The following is a 9569-nucleotide window of genomic DNA, read 5'->3' as shown; positions in this document are numbered from 1 at the left end:
AGGGAAGTATTCCTTAGGCCCCTGCTGCTAGATGACACAGGCATGAAAAAGAGACTGAATTAAAACAAACTAAACCATTTTGCTCTGTGTTCTGGGGATTGGTTCCTTTTGGGAATGAGCAGACTTTTTGCTTGAATCAAATCCAATAATTTTGTTTGGATTTGGAAGAGCTCTCCAGATTTCTCTTCCAATACTTAGTGGGTAAGTTAGAAACATTAGTAACATTTATTAGGGGGAATCTTTCCCATTAGCTTAAGTATGGGCTAGTGTTGGGAGCCAACGTTCAGCTAACCACAGGTGCTTTCTGATAAAGATCAGTGGTTGCCTGCCTACCTAGCAGTGGCTGGCATCATTATCTGCTAAATCAGAATCATATCTCCAACACTTGTCTCGGAGGCTTCCTAAAAATTATCACATTTACGAGAATAAAAATAAGAATAATGAAGATTCTAGAATAATGAATATCAATTTTGTGCTAGGCAATGCTCAGTGCTTTACATGTACAATCTTAATTTTCAAGACATTCTACAAGATAATTAATAATAATATTATTATTTTTTTAGAGAAAGAAATGAAGAGTTAGAGAGGTTAAAAATGTACCCAAATTATTTACTAAGAAGCAGGATTTCATTTAGTATCTGATTCTAAAGCCTGTACTTTTAGTTCCTTTCTTATATTACTTTAGTTTACTTAAATTGATTGTATGATAAACTATAGTAAAATTTGAAATATTAAAATTCCTAAAACTTTCATTAGTTCCAGATTAAGTGTTAGCCTCCAAGAGAATTTTCAGAACCTCTAAAACATTTACCTGAGTGTCAGCCTATCTACATTCCACATGTTACAGTAACCCAAATCCAAACAGAGGGAAATAGCAGAAGGCCAGTGTGATGTTCAAACTAAATAACCCTGCTGTACTCATTTCTGGCTGTAGACTTGAGAAAATTACAACATTGATAGTTTTTGTTTTATAATGAGTGCAATAATATTTTTAATAAAGTACGACAGGCTGAAATCTTTTCTAAAGTTCATAGCATCATTTAAAAAGTTTGTTTTTTTATTGTAAAATCATATCTGTTGCTTTCATATTTTTTTTCCTTATTATACTACTGAGTGCTTTTATAATCTCAGGAGGTACAGTACCATAGTGTCTTTGAGAACAGAAGTAAGAAGGATTTGAATTTTGCACTGATGCCAATTTAACTAAGTCATTCTGAATATTCAGGCTATAAATTTGAAAATACAAAATGAAAAGTATATAGTATAGCATGAAAATGTAGTGTAGAAGTACATCTAACTTTTTTTTTTGCATTTGTCTTTGATGTACCTAATTAAAGTAAGAGAACCTTACTCCTGGGAGGCTTCTGAGCATGCTATTTAATTTCAGCCATTTAATTTCAACATTTAGTAAAAATGTAGGGAAAAATTATCTAAAAGAAATAATGAATTCTTGTTGGATTGCATTATAGCATCACTAATCTGTTGTCAGTGCTATTTTAAAGTTTAGACCTTTCATTGCTTGGGTATAGATATTTTATTATTAATGTTAGCAAGCTATTAGAAATTTAAAATTAAGAGGATAAAGTCAGTTTCTGGGAAAATTTTTTTTCACTTTTATTTATTTATTTTCAATAAGTTTAAATTCTTGAGGAGTACAGCACTACACAGATTCTGTGTCTAAAGGCCTTAGCGGGAAGGTTGCTTTGGAATCTGGCACAAACCACTGTTGCCATGCACAGAAGTCACCTTTCCGATTACTCTGGTTTTGTTCAGTTTGCCACCAAGAGTCATTGTGTTGTTCTTTGCTTTGTACATATAAGCACTCCTCTTGCCTAGACAGAATTCAGCCTCATCTTCAGCATAAACACCTTCAATTTTAAGAAGAGCTGTGTGCTCCCTCTGGTTCAGTACCAAATCACTTATAGCCAGCAAAAATGGCCTTGGACCATAGCCTTCCAGATATATTTGTCTTTTAGAAGTCCTGTTCCCAGCAGGCCTCCACAGGCTCCAAGATGGTGGAAAGAGGAAAGTGAGGCCCCCCCGAGGAAAATCTTTATTACCTTTTTTTATCATCAACGTTTTTGATCTGTTTAGAGGTTGCCATGTATATTATTTTACAAGGAACTGACCATGCCAAATGTTGTCTTTCTTATATCAATGTCAGCAAATTAGTATGGAGCATTGACCTGTGCCAGAAATTGCATTAGGTACAATGTCTTTGTTGTCTTGTCTCCAAACTCTCTATCACTGTAATTAATAATTCTTTTCTGTAGCTTCAGTCCCACATCAGATTTATGTCTTGAAACAGGGAGAAATTAAGAGTTTGGTTTTCTTTATTTTCTCTGAACCTAGTATTTGGTATGTGTGTACCTGTCATACATTCAGTTTCCAAGTGCGGAGCTTTGTTCCCATGAGTTCCTCGTTATCTACGTGTGTTGCCCATTGCCGGAGCCTCTGCCCATTATCAACTTCATATCTTGCCCAGGTCATCCAAACTTAAGGGAGTCCTGGGGAAAGGATCTTGTGATCCTCCTATTCCTCTTGCTCTGAGGTTACCTCTTGGCTATTAGATGTGCTTTTGTGGCTCACATTCTATAATAATGTCCAAATTTGATACTGGGTCTTTAGCCAGTAGCACAGAATACCTGGATTCCCAGATTTAGTTGCTGAAGGTCTAAACTATAGACCTCCCAAGCTCTTGCTATTTTTTAATACATTTATAAAGATTTCTATTTTTTAAAAATCTGGATAAAACAGTATAATTTATCTTTCTGTTAGATTATAAATGATTTCGGTAGGCTTCATTTTTTTTAGTTAATTTTTTGCCACTTTTTGGTGAAAGTTAAGTGGGACAGACTCTAGCTATGAATTTATGTGTAATCATGATAAAATTCCTTGGTTTTCATTTTAATTATGTTACAGTACTCTTCCTTAACATTAGGTGAAATGAGGACTCTGTGTTTTTAATTAGGGCTTTAGGAAAATTCTGCGCAAAAACATAGAAATTATTTTGAACTTTGCCTTTCTGCTTTCTAATCATCTTTATCTTAATCATACTGTTGCTCCTATGTTATTTTCCTATTGCTTTGAATTTTCTGGAAAAACAAAAAGCACTTCATGAAAGGATAACTGTTTAAAGAAAAGTTTGCTCAAGAATCCAATGACCAGTTTGGGTGGCATTTTTTGCTTATATCTTCGTGATTCAGAGGAAATGACCTCTCCTTTTACTGGGAATGCTGGTGGCAAGGCAACTGCTCGAGGGTGACAGATTATCTTACAGCAATGGAGACCTAAAACTTAATGAAAAAAATTTTTTTTAACAACACATTAAGTATGAGGGAGATGAAAAACTCTTATCTACCCTATTTGGGTTTCTAGCTATGCTTAAGAATTAAACTGGCATAAAACAGAGAAAAGCATACACATTTTATTGAATTTTTACATGTACATGGGAGCCTTCATAAGACAACAAAAGCCTGAAGAAGTGACCAGAGCAGGGAGGTTTTATACCATTTACACAAAGAAACAAATAAATTTGTAAAGAATTGACAAGACAAAGGAGTTTGGGATAGACATAGTAAATGGTGAAGAAGTAATAGGAAGGTAAAGGTTATTTAATAAAGTTTGTTCATGACTCTTAATTTCCTGTCACTGGTGATAAGGATATCTTTTGCCCTCCTTGTGAAAGGAGGCACCTTTCTCTTGGGAGATTTATCTCCTGCTTTCAGGAGTACAAAGGAGGGACAGAGTATCCTTTATCCTTCTTTCATTGGCTGTTTTTTAAATACCTTTGATTCATAATAATATGTCAAAATGGCATATTTTGGGGTGACATTCTGAACCCCTTCATATCATGACTTCTGATCCATATACATGACAATAAAGTCAGCCCTTACTCTTTATTTGAATGCATTGAAATTGTATACCTATAAGTAGTCATGCCTGTTAGCACATAGTAGTAGGACAGGATTCACAAGCTGCGTGAGGATGATGAAGCATATATGCTGAGCTCTATGGAGTCTTTTAGTCTCTTAGGTACCAGATTAGTGATACTGTACAACTGAATGTCTGGCTCTACGCTTCCTGTATCATCTATCATCACTCAAAAGAAGTCATATGGCAAGTGTGATGTCAATAAAGAAGGAAAAGTCACATGGTCTCCCTCTTGGAGACAGAAGTCAATTCTTGAAAACTAATGTTTCATGGTTGGATATTTTATAGACCTTACTTCCATTGTCTTTTAAAAGTTATTATATAACACAAAAGAGGTACTATATCTATATGTTTAGTGTTTCCTTTTTCTTATAAAATACAGTGTGTGTATATATTCTTTTATTGTATATATATATTTAAGTTTTACTTGTTTCTAAACTTCATAAAAATGATTTCTTATTGAATCACTAAATGTACTTCTCTGTGGCTTAATGTCATATTTGGCTCAATATTATGTTATCAAGAACATAATTTTGGCTTATTCTGGGCTCTTTGTAAGGGTTACATGAATAGGTATATCTATTTCTCCTCCAATACAATACTGTTTTCACTACTATTTTAATAATTCTTAATGTTTTCTAGGACAAATCCCCTCACTTTATTCTTCAGAAGTATCTTTATTAATCTTTGGGCTTTGCTTGTCCATATAGATTTTACAATCAGCTTATATATTTCTATGAAAAACTTTGTTGGGGTTTTCACAGGAATTTTATTGAATCTGCAAATCCCTTTTCGGAAATTTAACATTGTTTTTGAGTATTGAAACTTCCTCCCCAGTAAAAGTGATTAATAAATATGGTAAATGGGGAACTTTTTATTTGTCTTTATTAATATTTACTAGTGCTCTATATAGAGTTATTGTACATGTTCTTAGATATATTCTGAGGTACCTTATAATTTACATATGTATATATGTGTATATGATAGATATAAAAAATATCTAGCATATGTTTTATATTAGATATCAATATACAAATATAGATGTAGATATATAATATATAAATATATTTTTATGTTACATGTAAGAATATTTAAATTGTGGCCCCCATTATATAATGTAATTAATATTCATATATCAATTTTATATCTGGCCAATTTGTAAAGTGCTTATATTATTTCAAATAATTTTCTGGTAGATTATTTTAGGTTTTCTTCAGAGATAAAAGGACCAAATCATGTTTGAATAATGAAAATCTTTTTTCTTGCTCTTAAATCTTTATATATCCTCTCATTTTTTTTGATAAGCTTGCTAGGACCTCAAATCTAGTGTTTAATGTTTTGTGCTTGATTTTAATAGATTCTGTTTCTAATTACCATTAAAATATTAATTTGGTTTTTAAAAAAACACTTTATCTTTATTCAAGTGTAATTTAAATACAATAAAAGTTACACACTAAAAATGTACAACTCAGTGATTTTTTAGATTTTAGAGTTGTGCAAATATCTCTATAGTTTAGTTTTAGGACATTTCTATTAACCCGGTTTCCTTGTTTACAATTACAGTCAATCCCCACTCCCACCTTCAGTAGTAGGCAACCACTGATCTGCTTATTGTTAACATAAATTTATCTTTTTAGAACATTTTACATAAAATAAATTGTACAGTATGTAGTTATTTTGTATCTGGCTTTTTTCACTTAATATTTTTGAGATTCAATCACGTGGTAGCATGTCTTTTTGCTGAATAGCATTTCATTGTATGAGTATGCACATTTGGTTTGGTTTATCCATTCTTCAGCTGATGGACAATTGGATTGTTTTGCATTTTTTGCTATAATAATGTTGTTATGGATATTTGTGTATGTGTCTTTTTGTACACATAATTTTTCATTTCTCTTGGGTAGATTCCTAGCAGTGGGGTTGCTGTGTTGTATAATTTTATGTTTAACGTTGTAAAAAACTGCCGAACTATTTTCCAAAATGATTATACTGTTTTACATTCACAAGCAATATATGAGGCTTTCAGTTTTTCCACAATTTGCCAATATTTAGATAAATTAGACATCATAAAAATTAAAAACTTTTGAGCTTTAGAGGACAGTAACTCCTACAACAACAAAAAGAGAAATAACCCAATTAAGAACAGGCAAAGGATTTGAATAGACATTTCTCCTAAGGAGTTACACAAACGGTCTATAGGCACATGAAAAGATGGTCATATCATTAGCAATTAGAGAAATAAAAATCAAAATGAGATATTCCTTCAAATCCACTAGGATGGCTATAATAAAAAAAGACATGAAGTAACAACTGTTGGTGGGAATTTGGGAAAATTAGAATACTCACCCTTTTTTGGCTAGAATGTAAAATGGTGTAGCAATTTTGGAAAACAGTTTGATGGTTCCTCAAAAAGTTAAGTATAGAGTTATCTTAATACTCAGCAATTCCACTCCTAAGTATATACTGAAAAGAAAATATATCTACACAAAAAGTTGTAGAAAAATATTAATATAATTATTCATAATAACCCAAAGGGGAAACTATACAAGTGATCACCAAAAAATGAATAAAATATGGCATAATCATACAATGGAATATTTTTAGCAATAGAAAGGAATGACGTACTGATACATGCTACAACATGAATGAACCTTGAAAATATGCAAAATGAAAGAAATTGGTCACAAAAGACTACCTACTGTATGATTCCACTTATATGAAATGTTCAGAAAAGGTAAATTGATAAAGGTTGATGGTAAATTGTGGTTGTCTAGAGTTGGAGAGAGTTGGGGAATAGATAGTAATTTTTAGAAAGATGGGATTTCATTTTGGGCTGATTTATGTTCTAAAATTAGATAATGCTAATGGTTGTATAACTGTGAATATACTAAAAATAATGGGATAGTACACTTTAAAAAGATAAATTGAATGCTTTGTGAATTATGTCTCAATAAAGCTGTTATAAAAATCCATTGTTATAAATATAAGGATTTATTTCTGGACCGTCAATTCTAATCCACTGATATGCCTGGCCTTTTGCCAATACCATATTTCTACAATTACTGTGGTTTTATAGTAAGTTTTATAGTAACTTTTAAAGTCAAGTAGTCTTCCAACTTTGTTCTTTTTTGGAATTATTTTGAATATTCTATGTCATTTACATTTTATACACGTTCTGGGATCAGATTGTCAGTTTCTACAAAAAAAACAAAAACAAAAAACCCCTGTTATAATTGGTATGGAATACATAGAATTTAAAGATCATTTGGTAGTTACCTTGTTGACGATATTGAATTATCCAATTCCTGAACATGGACTGTCCCTCCATTTATTTGGATCTTTAATTTAACTCAACAATGTTATATAATTTTTAGAGTACAAGTCTTAACACTTTCTTGTTAAATTTGTTTCTTAGTATTTTATTATGTTTGATGGTATTGTGAATGGTAATGTTTCATTAATTTATTTTCAAATTTTTTATTGCTAGTGTACTGAAATGCAATTGACTTATTTAATCAATCTAATATCCTGCAACGTTGCTTATTTATTAGTTCTAGCAGATTTTGTGTGTGTGGATTTTTTGAAATTTTCTACATACAAGATTATGTCATCTACAAATTATACAGTTTTATACCTTTTTTTCAGTCTGGTTGCCTTTAATTTATCATCATTGTCATCAGGCTTAGAACCTCCAATGCAATGTTGAATAAAAGCATTAAGATAAAATATTCTTGCCCTGCTCCCAATCTTAGGAGGAAAGCATTCAGTCTTTTACCATTAAGGATGATGTTAGCTGTGAAATTTTTGTGTATACCCTTTATCAGATTGAGAATTTTTCCTTCCATACACAATTTGTTGGGTGTTAGATCTTACAAAAAAATTTTTTTATTATGATCATGTGGATTTTGTCTTTTATTTTAATAGAGAATTTTACATTAATTGATTTTGGATATTAAAACATCATGACACTACTAGGATATATTCTTTTCAGTTATGAAGTCTCTTTTTATATATTGTTACCTATGTTTTACCAATATTTTATTAAGAAGTTTTACATCTTTTCTGAGTGATATTGGTCTATAATTTTCTCTCTTTGTGATGTTTTTGTTTTCATGCTTTAGTTTCAGAGTAACTATTGATAGGTCTCCCTTGGTCTACAATTTCTGAGGAAAAATTGGTATTCTTTATTCTTTAAATATTCGATGAGGTTCATCTGTGAAGTGCTCAGGTCAAGCAGCAATGTGGTGGCTGATTGGGGCAGAAGCATGACTACTGCTGCTGTTAGGCTAACACTTCACAGATGCTTCTATAGATTAGTCATATAAGAAGACAATAAGACCAAATGAATTCAGACAGCTTATAACTTACACAGATAATGGAAGCATGGTCAGCACAGTCTCAAATCCACAGATCCCTAGTCACACAGATGTTATTGAACCAGAGTCCAGATGACAGACAATACAAGCAGTAGGTCACTATCATGGAAAAGTAGCCTCTAAAATATAGCCAAGCAGTTTTATAAATTTCTGCAGAAACTTCCAGCTGTATCCTAAAGAAGGGGTGGGAGGGCCAGTTGGAAAAGTCCTGTACTCAACTGAAACCACAGAGATGGATGAAAATTGCCTTATGGAATTCTTCCCTGAGATAGGAATGAAAAATTGCTTTGCAGCAACTCCTCAACAGACTTATCTCCTCTTTCTCCAGGAGGAATCACAGGATGTTCCACCAAAACTTAGACTGCAGTCAAGTCTTGCCTATGAGACCTCATGTAAGGCCTATGCAAAGATATACAAGGTCACCAGGGTGCCCTGGGAGAACCTTCCTCTTACAAAATCCGTCTGGGCCTGGGCTTTTCTTAGCAGACATTTTTAATTACTAATTCAATTTCTTTTCTTTTATAGGTCTATTCAGATTTTCTGTTTCTTCATCAGTTACAACATATTTTTTACATTAATTTTGGTAATTTATGTCTTTCTAGGAACTTGTCCATTTCATCTAAGTTATTTAATGTGTTTGCACAGCATTAGCTTATAATCTTTTTCATTTCTGGAAAGTTAATAGTAAATGTCCATCTTTCATTCTCGATACTGGTATTTAGTCTCTCTCTCGCTCTCAATTGCTTCTGCTCTCTACTTCTGTGTAGCAAGAAGTTTGTTAATTTTCTTGATTCTTTCAAAGAACCATCTTTTTGCTTCATTGAATTTTTTTTTTTTATTTTTTAGCTTACTGTTTCAGTGATTTTTTTTCTCTATATATTATTTCTTTTATACTTATTTCTTTGGGTTTATTTTGCTTCTTTTATGAGGTTTCTTTAGGTTGAAACTTACATTATTGATTTGAAATCTTTTATTTTTATCTGATAAAATCGTTTAATGCTCTAAGCACTGCTTTCCATAAAAATTAGCTGCATTCCATAAATTTTCATATGCAGTATTTTTATTTTTATTAGATCATGATCATTTTCTTCAATGAGTGGGGTTTGACATTGGTATTTATTTCTGAGGCTGGGCTAAAGGCATCTGCAGGTCCATTTTTGTATGTAGATTTTGGATTGATTGGATCAAATGTTTGTGAGTAGCAAGGTTTTATATACTCCCAGCTTGATTTTTACTCTTTATCCTGTGTTTCAGTCAGAA

General features: G+C 32.0%; 1 pseudogene; it reads right to left on the bottom strand.

Moving 5' to 3' along the window:
• Positions 1–1637: 1637 nt before the first annotated feature.
• On the bottom strand, positions 1638–2490 carry LOC120596265 (60S ribosomal protein L35a-like; annotated as a pseudogene).
• Positions 2491–9569: the final 7079 nt, after the last annotated feature.

Source organism: Pteropus medius, unplaced genomic scaffold, assembly GCF_902729225.1.
Source record: "Pteropus medius unplaced genomic scaffold, Ma_sr-lr_union100, whole genome shotgun sequence".
Classification (NCBI taxonomy): Eukaryota; Metazoa; Chordata; class Mammalia; order Chiroptera; family Pteropodidae; genus Pteropus; species Pteropus medius.
The sequence above is the reverse complement of the archived record's forward strand: the minus strand, read 5'-3'. Positions and strand labels throughout refer to the sequence as shown.